This window comes from Rana temporaria, chromosome 8 (genome assembly GCF_905171775.1).
Source record: "Rana temporaria chromosome 8, aRanTem1.1, whole genome shotgun sequence".
Classification (NCBI taxonomy): Eukaryota; Metazoa; Chordata; class Amphibia; order Anura; family Ranidae; genus Rana; species Rana temporaria.
The window spans coordinates 71,545,853-71,564,223 of record NC_053496.1 but is presented as its reverse complement, the minus strand read 5'-3'; the positions used below and the strand labels follow the sequence as shown (position 1 = coordinate 71,564,223).

General features: G+C 42.1%; 1 long non-coding RNA gene and 2 other non-coding genes across 3 annotated transcripts in view; all 3 read left to right on the top strand.

Annotated features, from left to right (window-relative positions):
• LOC120947059 overlaps positions 1-18,371 on the top strand; it is a 228,328-nt gene that overhangs the window by 118,403 nt on the left and 91,554 nt on the right. The gene's annotated exons all lie outside the window — the stretch shown is intronic.
• TRNAG-GCC lies at positions 11,472-11,542 on the top strand. The gene has a single exon. It is a non-coding gene; the product is annotated as a tRNA-Gly (tRNA).
• Positions 12,587-12,659, top strand: TRNAK-CUU. Its single transcript has one exon. It is a non-coding gene; the product is annotated as a tRNA-Lys (tRNA).

Sequence of the window (18,371 nt, the reverse complement as noted above, 5' to 3'; positions counted from 1 at the left end):
TCGGATTTTTGCCCGATGGTGTGTAGGCAAGACTGATGAAAGTCAGCTTCATCGGATATCCAACGAAAAAAATCCATCGGATTAGATTCCATCAGTTATCCGATCGTTTGTACAGGGCTTAACTCTGCAGTCACAACAGTGAACAGCCTGGACAGCCTGGGTCAGAGTAAGGTTGAATGATGATGACCATCATACTGTCGACATCTAGTGGCAGAAAAAACTAATGCTGGGGAAATCTCTGTATTGAAGGTAAGTGTTACAACAAAAACAGATTTTGATCTTTTTAAAATAAAAGGCTTTTTAAGGATCTGTTGTTTTCAAATAGACTGGACTTGTTTTTTTTTAAGTTCTATCGTCATCAAGTTTGTTCTGTATCTAAATCATCACCATCTCCATTGTGTTCTAGAATTTGTAATTTATAATTGTATAACTCTAATATTTCAAATAATTTGTTCTCTTTCCAAAATCGCCAGCTTTATATGCTAAAAACCTGACAGATGGCCCTTGCCATCTATGGTTAGAAGAGAATGGCAGACAAAGAACATGATTTTGGTAAAAAGACATAATATACCTATGGTTTGGTTTTACTTTTTGGGGATGTACTTTTCTGCCAGAAAAGATCTAGGACTATCTATAGTGGATTTCTGTCTACATTTCAGGTCAAACATTTCTTTATGTCTAGTCTGATGATATGACTACAGTGGACACATCCACATGAAAAGATTTCAAATTTAAGCAGGTTTTGAACATTTAGGCTTCATTTCCACTGGCGTTTTTACAGCCACTTTTCTGAGCGTTTTTTACAGCTTAACGCCTGTCCATGTTATTCTATGGCATCATGCCCACATAGGCGTTTTTGAGCTGCAAATGGCATAGGCGTTTTTGAGCTGTAAAAAAAAACGCGGGCGTTCTGTGGCTCCAGCAATAGAGCTGTAAAAACGCCAGACATTAAAAAAACACCCAAAAACGCCCAAAAACGTTACCGCGGCGTTTTTGAGCTCCAGCTCACAAAAAAAATAAATAAACATGGACAGGCGTTTTTAAGCTGTAAAAAAGGCTAACAAAAGTGGCTGTAAAAACACCAGTGGAAATATGGGACATTTCTCCCACTTTATGAAGTTTTCACAACACAACCAACGAACTACACATGAAATAATGTATTCCGTCTTTGAACACTTTTTCTTTTATGTATAATGTATTTTATGATGTATTTTATGTTTTTGCAGGTGGTATAAATGTTTTTAATAATACAGTTATTGGATTGAATTTTTTACATCATGAGAATCAGAAGTTGATAGGGGTTCCCTAGACATTAACATTCCACATCCATAGACATGGATGTGTGCTCTTCTTCATGTCTGGCTATTCAGATTAAATACACATGCCAGTGGAGTTCATTGACAATTAATAGGATTGTCCATTTGGGTATCTCAAGCATTAGGAAACATTATATTCTTTCAATAGAATATTTTTATTTTACTTCTAGCATCAACATCGGCATTATTCTGATACACTGTGTTGGTTCATTTTTCTGATGTGGGGTGACACACTAGTCAACATTCCTCCTTCTATTTAGATTGAACATATATACATCTATCTCTTTTACCATAGATCCAACTTCCAATCTTAAACTGTATTTATTACACATACTATTTATTTGTATGTTTCTTCTCTTCCTTTATGGTACTTATCCTCTCAGGATATTATTTACTACTTGATCTAACACGGAAAAGACACGTATACATATATCTCTTTTTTAAAAATGAGAGATAACTATAAGTGATTCTCACGAACATTCATTTATATCCATCTATTAATATACACACTGAAAATTGAAATGTTTTCTAGTGTCTATCTACATGCTATTACATCTATATACATTGTGATTCAGCACAATCTAGTTTTATATTTATTTTTTATTATTTTTTAATTTTATTCACCTTCATGTTGATCTAGAGTTAATTTACCTTTTGATATGGTGGGTTTTCACTCGATATACAACCGTCATTTATTTAGATCAATACAAATATTGTGCTTGCATTATATGTGGTCATATTCACATATACATAGATACTCAAACTCTATTCATTACTATCATATAACGTCCTCAGGGCTATACTTAATATATTTCCATACATTCTATTTTTACGTATATAGACACACATGTCACTTATATATAACACTTTTTTACGTACACGGAACTATTGTCCTAGCTTTATGGTCCACTAGACACCACAACAGTTTACATATTGCCATAATCTGGTGCCGCTGCATGCATATACATGCATTATGTGGCTCCGGTAATTGTGGCAACTATATATATACTCGTTGCACATTTTATGTTTTTTCACATTTATATTCGCCAACTTCAGCTAGGATATATTCACGTATATATGTTTTATATTTATATTTACTTTTCATTTTATATTTGTGTGTGTTTTGGGTGGGAATGCTATTTGGGTTATTTCTATGTGTACATGTGAAAACACTTATTGATTCACTTTTGTAAGTAGTCAGTATTTTCCACATGTTCTTTGTTGGGATCACACATATTTGAAGTGTGTTTCATTTGCATGTTAGCCATGACTAAGCACTGATTGTAGTGTGAAGCGCGTAGGCTGCTATCTCTACCTTTTTCTGTATTTTGTAATGCATCTTCCACCTGTTTTACAATAAAGACAACCTAAGGGTTTTTTGGAAGTGTGGCTGTCCATTTTCCTAGCCTCTACACCTATGAAGCTACCTTGAAGGAGTTTGCCATTCTTCCCCCTAGTGACAGACTTTTAAGAATCCATAGAGTTTGTTATTGAACCCTCAAGATAAAAATACAGCTGATTCTGACAATACATGAGTATAGCATGCCAGGCCACCTGTTGTATACTATAGTCATCTAACTAAATCCATAGTGGAGAAGGATCTGGGGATTTTGGTAGATCATAAGCTCAATAATGGCATGCAATACCAAGCTGCAAACCGAGCAAAGTCCTGTCTTGTATTAAGAGAGGTATGGACTCCAGAGAGTGAGATATCATGTTGCCCCTGTTCAAATCATTAGTAACACCTTATCTGGAATATGCAGTTCAGTTTTGGGCCCCAGTTCTCAAAAAAGGATATTGGGGAACTGGAGAAAGTGCAGATAAGGGCAACCAAACTAATAAAAGTGAAGGAGGAGCTCAGCTATGAGGAAAAATTATAGGAACTGAATTTATTCACTCTTGAGAAGAGGAGATTAAGGGGGATATGATCAACATCTACAAATATATAAGGGGTCCATATAGTGAAATTGGTGTTGAGTTATTCACTTTACAGTCAACACTGAGGAAAAAGGGCACTCTTTAAGTCTAGAGGAAAAGATTTCACCTCCAAATACGGAAAGGTTTCTTCACAGTAAGAGCCGTGAAAATGTGGAATAGACTCCCTGCAGATGTGGTTCTGGCAAGCTCAGTAGATTGCTTTAAGAAAGGCCTGGATTATTTCCTAAATGTACATAATATAACTGGGTACTAACACTTATAGGTAAAGTTGATCTGGAGAATATCAAATTGCCTCTTGGGGGATCAAGAAGGAATTTTTTCCCCTGCTGTAGCAAATTGGATCATGCTCTGCTGGTGTTTTCGCCTTCCCCTGGATCAACTGTGGGTATAGAATTGGGTATATGGAATTGTATGTTATTATCATTATTGTTATTAATTTATTTTGTTTTATGGTTGAACTGGATGAACTTGTGTCTTTTTTCAACCTGACTAACTATTTAACTATGTAACTGTCTGTAAGCTGGTGCTTTGAGAACCAACGCAAAAGAGATTTTACATGCCACAGATTCTGTTAGACCTGGAACAGGATAACCTATAATATATATATTTTCTATTTATATTTTAGATTGTTTTATTATTTTTTTTGCAGTATATTGACCCATTAACTACAAAGTATGATGAATCCCTATTACATTTTGCTCTGATAGTTGATTAAGTAAGAAAGACAATAAGCCGTTTTAGCATTGCCAGATAAATTCTATTCAGAACATAAAAAATCTGCTATAAATATGCCTTCAAGGAGCAGAAAGTTATGTGGACTTGGGTGTCATTTGATGTATCTCTTTTTAAAACAGTAAAATAGAATAACTGCCTTTTCAAAGAAAATTATTTAGTGATGCTCATCAAAGTGCTGAGAACAGAAATAGTACAGCTATTAGATTTAAGAAAAGAAAATCCATGGAATGCAAACATTTGTATGCTATTAGTTAGATTGACTTATTATGGGCTTATTATGTAAATTTTATGTGCACAGTTTAGATATTCTGGTAAACAATGTAGAAACACCAACCAAAGATTGTATACTTAATCTAAAACATGTGCTTGAGAGCCGTATGCTTCCAATTATAAAGAAATATTTCCCTTTTTGATATCCTGTTCATGCAAAAAGCTTAAAGTATACATTTGTAGCAGAATGTAGCATGATAAATACATGAATAACCTCTCAGGACAGTAAGAATTTGAGCATGGGAGCTTTGACTAAAGCTATTCTGTTAAGCTTATGTACTCCAAATTTAACAGCTTTTTAACACTGCAAATGAACCACAGAGGACAAAGCTTCAGTTAAAGAGTTTTTTTTCATTCCTAACTTTAGTAATGTATGTTTCACTACATAGACGATACCAGCAAACATGTACAGTATGTCTGTCCAGAGAATCCAATCAACTAGCTGATTTGTTTGGTTCCAGTTTAAAAAAAAATTAATGCAAGCATTTGGCTGCTATTGGGAACACCTTCATGTCTGTCCTTCTAGATTTTCCTAATCAGCTGCTTATATAAAAACCATGTAGTATTAGTATTACAATACTAGGTGGTTTCACACAAGCACCAGTATAAATCAATTATTTTGATATACCAGGTATGTGTGGTGTCAAATGAGTTACCTTGGGCTGGTATTTTGTTTTTAAAAAAATCGTTATGCCCAAAAGTGATTTTTCTATTACCCAAAGGGGATAAATCACTAACTACATTTTTACATCCAATTTTTACATCCAATGACAATGTTTACCCACCTTAGTTCAAGGCTCCTGTACTTAACCTGCTACATTCTCAATAAAGTGACATAAAAACCATACTGAGAAAGTGTGACCCCCTTAAAAATACTATTGGACGTGTACAGGCATTTGAGCACAAGTAGACAGTTCTCAGCACTGGAACCCTAAGACCTGAAAGAAGCTGTAATGTTGTGTAAGTTTATATCACCAAAAAAAATCTCAGGTTTATGTGGGCTGATTCTGGACCTGCTGGCCACAATGCAGGAGTTAATTTTCATCGTTATCAAACTGGTTGATCTGCCGAGGAGATGAAGGGGCTCAGGTAAGTAAAGCGGGGGGGGGGGCTGGCAGGCCGGTGGCTGCCAAGTGTTTTTTCACCTTAATGCATAGGAAGCAAAAACACAAGCCTTTACAACTCCTTTAAAGTATATATAACAAAGACGTCTTTTTTTCTGGGTTCTAGATTAAGTAAGAACAGGTTAGTACCTATGTTAGTTTTTTTTGCTGTTTTTATTCTTGATGAAGACATTGACTTTTTTGTCAAGTTCTGGTGACCATGGAGACATAAGGGAAATCTAAGGTTTTATAGCAGTCACAGAGGCAGGAGGTGCAAAACCAATAGGGGCACATGTTCAGTGACAACTGTCTAAGATGTGGTATCACCGGGAACATCCGAGTGCAAGCAATATTTCTAGCACCATATTTCTCAATTTAAGCTAAAGTAATAACCCATAAAGGCTTTTAAAGCGGAGGACCACATAAAAATGCTCAAAAAAAAGAAGAAAAAAAAATGTTTACTTACCAGAAATTGCAGTTGCTAGGCGATCTTCCTAATCTGCCTCGTCCTAGTCTGTGGCTGGTTGTCATCTTAGTATTGTCTTCTGGAGAATTGGGCGCGCTGTCTTCTGGGAACTGTGTGTATCCCAGAGAACAGCTGCGCAAATCGTGCAGTGAAGCCGCAAGGCTCCACTGCCTGTTTCCCTTAGTGAGGATGGCAGAGCCAGGACCTGCCACGATTGAGGGCGCCTAGGACAGGTAAGTGTCCTTATTAAAAGTCAGCAGCTACAGTGTTTGTAGTTGCTGACTTTAAAACAAAAATAAAACCGCAGCTGCACCTTTGCTTTAAAGTGTCACCCATGAAAAAGTTTAGGTACATTTTTTTCGTCATCATTTCATGGGTGTATGCAATTTTGAGTCTTGAAATGTTTGGCATCTATTTGCTTAAAAGGGGTTGTAAAGGTACAATTTTTTTTCCCCTAAATAGCTTCCTTTACCCTACTGCAGTCTTCCTTCACTTACCTCATCCTTAGATTTTGCTTTAAATGTCCTCATTTCTTATGATAAATCCTCCCTTCCTGTTCTTCTGTCTGTAACTCCACACAGTAATGAAAGGCTTTCTCCCTGGTGTGGAGTGTCGTGCTCGCCCCTCCCTTGGACTACAGGAGAGTCAGGACGCTCTCTACATTGCAGATAGAGAAAGGAGCGGTGTGTTAGTGAGCGTCTTGACTCTCCCGTAGTCCAAGGAAGGGGGCGAGCACGACACTCCACACCAGGGAGAAAGCCTTGTATTACTGTGTGGAGTTACAGACAGAAGAACAGGAAGTGAGGATTTCTCAGAAGAAATAAGGACATTTAAAAGCAAAATCGAAGGATGAGGTAAGTAAAGGAGGACTGCACTAAGGTAAAGGAAGCTATTTAAGAAAAAAAATTGTACCTTTAAAACCCCTTTAACACTCCATCATATTCTATATCTTGCCAAAAATTGGGTATTGTGTTTGGGTGGAGTAAGCTTCATTTCAGTGTATATTTCCATGATAATCTGCATTTGACAAATGGCTGCACAAATATTGTGTGATATAAAAAATTGCAACAGTCCCCTTTTTACTCTCCAGGGCCTCCTGCTTTCAGAAAATATATGTTTGGGGGTTCTAAGTAATGATCTAGAAAAAAATGCTGATTTTAATGTGTGTGCAAAATTTTAAAAATTACCACAGACAGCCAGTGGTTAAAGATCTTTATTAGACCATCACATATTAACATCCCATTAACTTCAAAATAAACCCACAACACATCACTGAAGAAATATATTCCTTGCCATTAAAGATTCCAGTTCATGAAGGTCTTTTTTTGTCAGCAGGAAATCACATTTTAAAAATAGTTGTAAAGTCTATTTTTGCCCAGAAAACAATAAACTACCATGCAAAACATGTATTTTCTTGTCTCCTCACATTAGCTTTGCTTTCAAGAGATTATAACTTGCCTTGTGCTTTTGATATCCTGTATGTTAAGGTATTTAGATAAGGACACAGAGTATAGATCACATTGAGATAAAATTTCAGGAAAAACCTTTCTTTGTTTCATGTTGAAAGGTACATTTTTTTTCCTAAACAGCTTCCTTTACCTTAGTGCAGTCCTCCTTCACTTACCTCATCCTTCGATTTTTCTTTTAAATGTCCTTATTTCTTCTGAGAAATCCTCACTTCCTGTTCTTCTGTCTGTAACTCCACACAGTAATGCAAGGCTTTCTCCCTGGTGTGGAGTGTCGTGCTCGCCCCCTCCCTTGGACTACAGGAGAGTAAGGACGCCCACTAACACACAGCTCCTTTCTCTATCTACAAAGTAGAGAGCGTCCTGACTCCCCTGTACTCCAAGGGAGGGGGCGAGCACGACACTTCACACCAGGGAGAAAGCCTTGCATTACTGTGTGGAGTTAGACAGAAGAACAGGAAGTGAGGATTTCTCATAAGAAAGAAGGACATTTAAAAGCAAAATCAAAGGATGAGGTAAGTGAAGGAGGACTGCACTAAGGTAAAGGAAGCTATTTCGGAAAAATAAATTGTACCTTTACAACCCATTTAAAGTAATTTTAGCTGTCAAAAAAAAAAAAAAAGAAGGCAGTAGTATTTTCTCCTGAATGCCTGTCTGCTGTGCCTTCAGTACTCTGTGAAAAGTGATCCACAGTGGATGCTCATCAGAGAATCAGGGAGGTTGCCCTAAAATGCTAGTCACCTGGCTGTCATGTTGAAGCATTGGTATCAGTAGTTTCCTAACCTCAAAGTGTAAATTTAAGGAATTCTGAAATTGTTCTGACATCCTTTACAGTATGCTTGTTCTGCGGTTTGTGACTCAAAAAACATTGATGCAAGACACAATAGCAGCCCCAATACTTTTCTCATGGTAGGAACACTTTTAAGGCAAGATACTCAGTTTAGCTTGTTTCCACAGCCTACAGTTTGCCCTGGATGGTATAAATAGAGACTGCAAATTCAAAGTCACAAACTGGCACAAAAACACCGACGACAGGCAACATACAAACAGATCACTTGTTAGATTAAAATTACTGGTTACTTCTAAAAATAATAGATTAAGCCATGCATTCATATTTTTTGGCAATCCATCAATTATACAATGTATTAAGGAGCTGTAAGAAAAATACCTGACTAGTTTGTGTAAGAGCAAACGCCTCCTCAAGGGGGTGGATCATATGGATCATATGTTCCACCTACAAAGTTTATGTACATGCTCTAGGCAAGGTGTTGCATATGATCAAGGAAACAGGTGATAGATAAAAATATATTTAAAAACATTATAATATAACCCTTCCTCTGAAAAAAATGAATCCTAATTGAACCTAGAGTATCAACATAGTGCATGATGTGTAACCAAGTATCTAAAAACCTCAGTGCCGTTGCATGTTAAGTTAATATTATAATGATATTGTGTACTGGGCACACAAAAAGATATGTGTGGCAGTCACATTCTTCAGGTCCCAGGTCATATATGCCATTTTTTTCAGAATATAAAACAGAGCAGAAATGACCTTTCCTCATGTGAGGACATGGATATTAGTGTATACAATACACAGCATTTAGCTGCATTTTAAAACCTCTTATCAGTACCTTCATAGGATTAGCAGAATCTAACCCCAATACATGTCTATGTGGTGTTATACAATGGTCAAATCTGCAAGCTTGAGTAATTGGGAAAGCAAGCAGATATCCGTCTTCCTAATTCCCCATCCGTCTTCCTAATTCCCCATCATAGATATCTAGCCAAAGTCATTCTACCTCCTCCTAAAGAACCCAAAACTTCTGTATGTTTCATAACTCATGGTATAATAGCAGTACAGCCAGAATAATTACATATTTACCTCTATCAGTTAATTCGCAGCATTTTGGGCCCAAACATCTCTATCCTAGTAAGTATTATAAGTGTAACCGACCCAATTTCCCTCCTAGGTAAAGTAGACATCCAACAACCCTCATATTTTTATGCATTCAACAGGTAATTCTATGTTGGACAATAATATGCAAGTTAGCAGACTATAGGTATTCAAATATAATAATACCTGTATAAAACTGCATCTGGTGTATGGTCATAAACACAATGACATCTCAGCAGCCACACCTTATAACTGGTGATTGGTCAAGCCATTTCTGTCAACACTGCCCTCGAGGTCCAGGAAAAGGGACTGCAAACACACTTGACAGCTCTCATTTGACATCAAACCAAGGAAAAGCTGTCAAGTCTTATGAGAGCCATTGTACCACCTTGCTTGTTGACTGGACTCTGCTGAACCAGACTTTAAAAGTATTTCTCTTATCGTCCATGGACGGACACAGCTCCTTAAGTCTTGACAAGTGGGTTATGTTCCCTGTTTACAGGAGAGGACTAGGCAGAAACATGTTAAATGGTTAAATACATGTTACATTAACAGAGTTGAACAGCCCCGCCCAGGGGGCGGTCCCTCCAGACATAACCCTCCTCACTGCAGCTTGCAGCCTCAGTTTTGTTCTGCCTAGCAAAGGAGATGGACGTATGGCTCCCTTTGGGCCCAGCGCCTTGAGGAGAAATTTTCTTTTATTTTCTTTTCTTTAAATTTTTTCTTAAAGAATCTTCTTTCAACTGTCGGCTGAGAGACAGGCTGGATATTATAGATCCTTGTAGTCTTCTCAGTCCGACCAGCATGCGTGGACACACCTTTGCAAAGAGGCTTGGTCTGCCACGCCATACCTCATGACTCCTGAGGTGGCCGGTGAGCTTTGCTCCGAGGTCCACATATGACTGGGCTGTGGTGTTGTCTCACTCACAGTGGACCGGGCCGACAGCTACCTCCATTGCGGTTGTAGTTCTGTCAGGAATGCGTCAGCGAATGCTCGCTCTGAGGTAAGTACAGTCCCTCCCGCTTAGGTGGGTTGGTACGGCTGGGCATTCCCGGGGTTTGGGGGGCCTTTTCTCCTCCCTCCCCTGCTCCTTTCCCTCTGCTGCATTGCAAACATTTGCCGCTGTCGGGGGGGGGGGGCTCCCTGAGGGGACTGTGTCTGGCCTGAGTTTTTCTGTGAGGTTTCTGTGTGTATTTTTTAATTTTTTACATTTTTAAAAGCCTTAGAGGCTTTTGCTGTTTAAATGCTGCGTTTTGCCGCCATTCGGCCGGCTCTGGCGCCATTTTTGGGGTGGTTTTCAATTGCATTGAAAACTCCCATTGGCGGCCATTTTGCCGTAGCCGCGCTCCGAGGACGTTCGGCGGCCATCTTGGCTGACCCCTAGTGCTGAATCCTACGGTACACACAAGTCCCTCGGATGCCGCAGTCTCCTCACAGTATTTTTTCCTCCCCACACGCCGTGTGCTGTGGGCGGATGGCGCGCTGGGCAGTCTCCTCCTCGGTGAGTCCCCTGTTATACCCCCGACCAGCGCAGCGAAGGGTGAGTTGCCCTGCATAGGGTGTTGGAGCTTCTGTAAATATACAACACTATGTGTATGGGTTGCTCTATTGGAGTCAGTATCTGGTCCTTCCCCACCTGGGATCCCACAGATGGTTTTTTACTGTTTGTCCTGGACACCTTGGTGCCAGGGTGGGGGACTGTGGACGGGCAGGGGTCAAAGGAGTGCCCTCCTCCCCCCCCCCTCTTATCCCCTGGGGAATGCTCTGTCACAGATGGAGCCATGGACCAGATACCTGGGGGTGCAGGATAAGGCACTTAGAGGTGCGCTTCTCACTGCTGTACGGGACTCCCTGTAGCTGGATAGTGCAGCTGGGTTTCCGCTGAGGGCTTGGTCTTTTTTGGGATCACACAAATCAGACCGCTCTGTGTAGGTTTTCCTTCTGTGCCCTTTCTTGCTAATTTTTAAAAAAACGCGGAATGAGAAAAGCCACTGAGGGCTTTTGTAGTCCCTCACCGCCTGGCGGCTCGGTGCCCCTTGAGGGGAGCCTTTTAAGAGAGTGGGCTTCTCCTCCGGTGGTGGACCCTCCGGGCGTCATGTATAGGTGACCACCCCCCCCTATTGCGGGACACCCCCGCTTGTATGAATTTGACTGAGAAGATCCGAAGTTCTGACCCGTTCCATGTCTATCATGCTGGGGTCTGTCTTGCGGCCTATTGTGGCCACTACTCTGGATCCCAGTCGCTCACTGAGTGAGCATTTTGAACCATACGGTGGATAAATGCATTGGTGGTTCAGTGGTAGAATTCTCGCCTGCCACGCGGGAGGCCCGGGTTCGATTCCCGGACAATGCAATGAGTACTTTACTCTCTCCCGAAGTTGTTAGGCTAACGGACCTGCAGGTCCAGGGCCCTGTATATGTCTGTGATGTTTCACTGGATGCCGTGCCCTTGATATCCAGGGCTTTGGTTTCTGAGATGGCGCCTTCTCTGGTTGGAATGCTGGTCTGCTGGCCAGGTCTCTAACATACGCCCTGACTGATTTACCCTTTTTGGGTGGGAGACCTTTGCGTCCTTGCTGGTTGACATTATCAAGGATGTCACTGGAGGGAAGAGCGCTCTCCTCCCTCAGGCTTCCAGGGGGAAGGGGCCCCGCCGTGGGCCGGGTCCTTCTTTTTCCAAAGCGGTCTTTTTCCGTCAGTCAGGGGCCGCGGGCGAACCTCCTGGGCCGACAAGGGCTCAGCTGGGGGGCTGATCCGTCCCTGGGTGCGTAAGCCAATTGCGCCGGCACCCGAACCCGCCAATGTATGTAGCTTCCCCTGCCCGTCTCTTAAGTGGGGGGTCGCCTTTGCTGTTAACAGCTCGGTGAACCTCCCTGCCCTCCGACAGTGGGTCTGTGAGGTGGTATCTTCGGGGTACTAGATAGGGTCCCTTCCGATCCACCGAACAGTTTTCTTCCCTCGTGTCTCCCTCTCCCGGCTCGGTCTGCCTTTGAGCAGTATGGGACTTGCTAAGCTGCGGTGTGATTTTATCTTTTCCGCAGGACTAGTGGTTTGAGGGACTCTATCTCGGTCCCAAGGATGGGCATGATCCATCCGATTTTGGGCTTCAAGGACCTAAAGGTCTTTGTAAATGATGGGTAGGTCCGCTCGGAATCCATTCGTTCAGTGGGGTAGCCACTTGCACTTCGGTGCAAAAGGTCATAGGTACGACCCACCATGGGGCTGCTACCTATATAGCTTTTTAGCTGCGCTCCATCCGGGGGACTTTCTGGCGTCCTTGGACATAAGGACGCATACATGCTTGTTCAACTTTGCGCAAGTCATAGAGTTTTTCTGTGCCTCGCGATGGAGATGCCCACGGTCAGTTGTGGGCCTTCCTTTTGAACTGGTGCCAGCAGCCCGGCTAGCTCAGTCGGTAGAGCATGAGACTCTTAATCTCAGGGTCGTGGGTTCGTGCCCCACGTTGGGCGCCACCAATGATTTTCACCAAGGAGTTTTGCACTTATCCTATCCTTGTTGGGACAGCGAGGCTTTGCTGTCGTGGCTACTTAGACGACTTCCTGACTCAGAGGTTGTGTCTGTGGCTTTTCGGACCCTCCGTGAATTCGGGTGGGTGTTAAACATTTGGAGTCGGCCCTGGTTCCGACTCAGTTTGGAGTGCCTACGACTCGAATCTCTGGTCTCTGAATCATCAGATTCAGGTACGCCACCTAGTCAGTGTCTCTCTGAATTGGTGGCTGGGATCCCTGACTTTTCGGTCTGGGAGGTGGTTTCTTCCCTTCTGTGGAGATTACAATGGACGCCAACCTCTAGGGTTGTGAGGGCGTCTGGGGGGTCCGGTCGGCCCAGAGTCGCTGGACGTGAGTGGACCTACGACCACACAGGCCTATATGCGCCCAATCTCGGTAACTGCCCAAGCTCGGGCCTGGTTAGCACCTGGGTGGGAGTCCACCTGGAAATACCAGGTGCCGTAGACCTTGTCTACCGTTACTTGCCCTAGTACTATGGGCGGTACTATGAGAGGCTATGCCTCTCCTCATGGTCGAGGGGGTTGCAAGGTCGTCCGATCTTGATTCAACCTAACAACGCCACGCCGGTGGCTTCGGGCTACCATCAGGTATGCCGGCAGGCGGGCTACTGGAGTCGCCTGATGTTGAATCAGGACAACTGGTCTTGGTACATGGAGTCAACTCCCCGGCAGGAGGTGAGCCTCGCAGGGCATGGATCTCCTAGCCACTCGTCTCAGCCACAGGGGTATCAAGGTTAGTGGCCAGATCTAGCGATATGGTACAGACGTGCAAGTTGCGCTGGTGGCCCTGTGGGGTCTGTCTCGGCGACTTTTATGCCTTTCCCCCATTGTAGTGGCTTCCCCACAGAGTGGAGGCTGAGGAATCCCGACGACTTTAATAGCTTCAGATCCTGGGTGCGCCGATTTCGGCCGCCTGGTAGCGGAGGTACCCTGGCGGTAGCCAGGGCAGGAGGTCCTCCTGTCTCGAGGTCCCATACTTCCTCCTGTTGTACAGTCACTGACTTGCTCAACAGGGCTATTGGAAGCCAGACTTTAAGGGACCGGGGTCTGTCCGACCCGGTCACCTCAACAATGCTGAGGGCACGGTAGTCTTCTTCCGGTGAACCTACCGTCGTGTCTGGCGGACCTACATCTCTGGGTGCAAAGAGATGGAGTGACGTCCACGGACGTACTCGGGGTCCATCGGCCTGCTGTTTTTACAGCTCGGTGGATCAAAAAATTAGCTTAGAGCACCGTTTGGGGGCAGATTTCAGCCTTGGCTGTGTTCTTTCAGTGGCCTTTCTGCGGCCGTTCCCTGGTGGGTACCTTTTTTTGTGGAGGGGGCTTACCCTATACCTTACCCCCCCCCCTTGGCCCATCTTTTCCCGCATGAGTTTTGACTCTGGCGCTCTCGGTTCTTCGGGAATCTTCCTTTTGGAAACATCAGAGAGATTTTCTCTTGACACTACCTCAGAAGTGGCCCCTTTAAGTGGCTTTTACCTCTGTTACAGAGGGGTTTCTGAGTTGGCGCTCTTGTCTTGCAAGCCGCCATGTTTGATCCTTCATAGCCTTAGGTGGTGGTGCGTCCGCGACCTACCCTTCTTCCGAAGGTGGTTTCGGCTTTTTCGCCAGAATAAGGACATTGTTTCTCACATCTTTCTGTCCTCGGCCGCCGCATCCTACGGAGGTTGCCTTTCATACTTTAGGCGGGGGACGCACTTTGCGGGTATACTAGCCTGCTACTGCTCAGTTTCGGAAGATCTGACTCTTTAGTGTCGGTGTCTGGTCCACAAAAGGGGACTGACAATCTCGTTGCCCACCATTTCTCGGTGGATCAGGTAGGCTGTCATACAGGCCTGTGTTCTTAAGGGGCGGGCCCCCCTTTTCCGGTCCGACAACATGCGTCGGTCTCAGGTGTGCGAGGCGGCGACTTGGTCGTCCGTTCACAGCCTTTCCAGAATTTACATGGTTGCTGTGAGTGCATCTTCTGATGCTTTTTTTCGCCCGCTAGTGTTTGCAGGCGGCCGTTTGAAGTTGCATCTCCTCCATTTGAGGAGCTCTGCTTGTTTTGGGGTGAAGTTAAAATTGGTTTTACTGATATATTTCCCACCCCTCGTTTTTTGACACTGCTTGGGGACGTCCCACTTGTCAAGACTTAAGGAGCTGTGTCCGTCCATGGACGATAAGAGAAAATAGGATTTTTTGTACTCACCGTAAAATCCTTTTCTCTGAAGTCCATGGACGGACACAGCTCCCACCCCTCCTTTTTAGGTTTGTACTGCTTGTTACGAACTGAGGCTGCAAGCTGCAGTGAGGAGGGTTATGTCTGGAGGGACCGCCCCCTGGGCGGGGCTGTTCAACTCTGTTAATGTAACATGTATTTAACCATTTAACATGTTTCTGCCTAGTCCTCTCCTGTAAACAGGGAACATAACTCACTTGTCAAGACTTAAGGAGCTGTGTCCATCCATGGACTTCAGAGAAAAGGATTTTACGGTGAGTACACAAAATCCTATTTTTCCATTCGTCAACCCCTTTGTTTTGCTGTTGCATTGTTGTCTCCGTTGTAATGCCTGTTTTCTATGTAAATATATATAAATTTACTTTGCACCATTTTTACCTCTCATTATTAAACAATATTTTGAAAAGTGTTAAACTTGTCTCGAATGCATTAATGCATTACTGTCTCTAAAGAGCACTGCTATAGTGTAAATCTCTGGATATACCTGTCTATGGTGACAATGTGTGTTACAGACATTCATTCTAAAGTCATTGCTATTGCTAATATTGTGAACATTGGTGGCAGCGTAAAGAGTCAGTTGCTTAGTTAACTAAACCCACTGACAATTGCTCTTTTGGCACTTAGATTGTAGTCCCGCAAGCTGGAAAATCTTTGTCCAGAGTGAGGCTGAGAGCGTCATTGTTGTGTATTCATGACGTGAGTTGACCAGCTATTTGTCCCAAGTTTGTGAAGAGGGCAGTGATTGGACACTGTGGGCCAGATCCACAAAGCAGTTATGCTGGCGTATCTACTGCTAGTTTGCTCCGGCGTATCTTTGTTTTGTATCCACAAAACAAGATACGCCTGAAGCTGGGCTAGATCCAACTGGCGTACGTCTTATTACGCCGTCAGATCGTAGGTGCATATTTACGCTGGCCGCTAGGTGGCATTTCCGTCAAATTCCGCGTGGAGTATGCAAATTAGCTAGATACGGCGATCCACGAACGTACGTCCGGCCGGAGCATTTTTTGACGTAGTTTCCGTAAGGCTTTTTTCGGCGTATAGTTACCCCTGCTATATGAGGCGTACTCAATGTTAAGTATGGGCTTCGTTCCCGCGTCAAATTTTGAAAATTTTACGTCGTTTGCATAAGTCGTTCGCGAATAGGACTTTGCGTAGAATTACGTTCACATCGTAAGCATTGGCTTGTTGCGGGTTAATTTCGAGCATGCGCACTGGGATACCCCCACGGACGGCGCATGCGCCGTTCAGAAAAAACGTCATTTATGTCGGGTCAAGACGTATTAGCATAAAACACGCCCCCATCTCACCTATTTGAGTTGCGCGCCCTTACACCGACTCAGATACACTACGCCGCCGTAACTTACGGCGCAAATTCTTTGAGAATATGGGAAATACGCTGTAAGTTACGGCGGCGTAGTGTATCTGAGATACACTACGCCGGCCGGAAAGAAGCGCCGCGCTTCGTGGATCTGGCCCAGTGTTTGTCACAGTTCTGCTTAGAGCATTCAGTTCAGTGTTAGGAACTAGCTCTGCAATGAAGGATTGTAAACTTTATGAAAACAGTCCTTGGAGATAAGCCGGTGCATATTTTGTATATATAACCCTTCCTCTGCTATGAAAAAAGGAGTCATAATTGAACCTTGGGCATCAACATAAGTGAGGGGAGCAGGATGTGTAACCACGTATCTAAAAACCTCAGTGTCATCACTGTTAAGTTAATATTTTAAAGGACTTTTTTGTTTTTTTTATGTAGAGTTTTAATTCCTGGGTATTTTCCCACATCTACATTGTATTAAGTAAATAACATTTCTTGTGCCATTTATATAATCCCTTGTGTAAAAAAAAAAAATCTAGTACTGGTGAATATGATTACTGGAGACACTCTCTCAACAAAGGAAAAACTTTTACATATCTTGTTCCTCAACAGAATATTATTTACTTTGAACTAATTGGCCTAATCAGAATTTTTTAGATGCACTAGCAATAGCCAAGCATTCTTCTGTGTACCGTTTGTGTTTTGTTTTTATTTTTTCTCCAAATGTGTGTTTATGATCAGCACAGGCTTATAAACCAGTATGTGTGAATGAAATCTTAAATCGTCAAAGCACTAGTACCATATTTGTTAAAGGGGTTGTAAAGGTTCTCTTTTATTTTCTAAATAGTTTGGACAGAACAAACTGAGTGGGTATTAGCCACGCCAGTAAAATAGGACTTTGTTGTAGCGTTATGTCAATCATAGGTGAGCTAGTAAATTCACAGAGAATTTCTTATAGACAAAATAACAATTTAAGTGAACCAACAATGCACTAGCTTAAAGGAACCTATTTTCTAAATAGGTTCCTTTAAGCTAGTGCATTGTTGGTTCACTTATCTTTTCCTTTGATTTCCCTTCTAAATGTTTTTTTTCTTTGTTTGAATTTCTCACTTCCTGTTTCTCCTCAGTAAGCTTTCCACCATCATCCTAGCGGTGGAAAGTCATTTAGAACAGCTTACTGAACACCTTACGGAGGAGGAGCAGAAGTGAGAAATTCAGACAAAGAAAACAAATAATTTTTTTTTAGAAGAAACATTTAAGGAAAAGATAAGTGAACCAACAATGCACTAGCTTAAAGTAACCTATTTAGAAAATAAAAAACTAACCTTTACAACCCCTTTAATAAATACAGAAGTGCAGTTTTTCAGTTACTTTCCTTTTAATGCGAATGGATCAATCCCTTTCTATCCCTATTCACAATGCTATGAAACATGGCTTTTAAACGATCTTTGGAATGTCTGACATTCTGTGTAAACCAATTAATGTATGTGAAATCAATAAGAAACTGTCCAAAAATGATTTAAAAGTCTATATGATAAAAATGCCATGGTTTTTCCACCTCTGTGCTAAGTGTTCCTCAGATGGATAAAAAAGCCTTACCAGAAAATAATGACCCCTTATTTAATTTACATTAAATTCATACACGCAGGATCAAAAATATTCTTCACTCTTCAAATGCTCAGAAATGGTATCAAAAACAAAAATACAACTATAGTATAGCATGTTTTAACATTCCAGAAACCTTATCATACAGTATTACACTCACATACCAGTTGCCATTTAGCCACACCTTTAAAAGTACAGATCACCACTACTTTAAATGAATGGAATTGTCACCGTCCAGTGACAGCAATAAGTAGATGATGAAAATATGTGTTTTGTTTCGCCTTGATTCGCTAATCTAGTCATTTTGTGTAGTTAAATTCGGTTGATTTTTTTCAATTCGTTTTCGGAATTCAGAATTTTTGAATTTACCATTTTTTCTCAATTCTAAACGATCAAGTCGATAAATTTTCAAATCATTCGAAATTAAAATGTTGCATTATTTTCGATTCGAATGCAGCAAAGTAAACAAACAAAAGAAAAATCTTCAAATGATTACAATGACTTTTTAA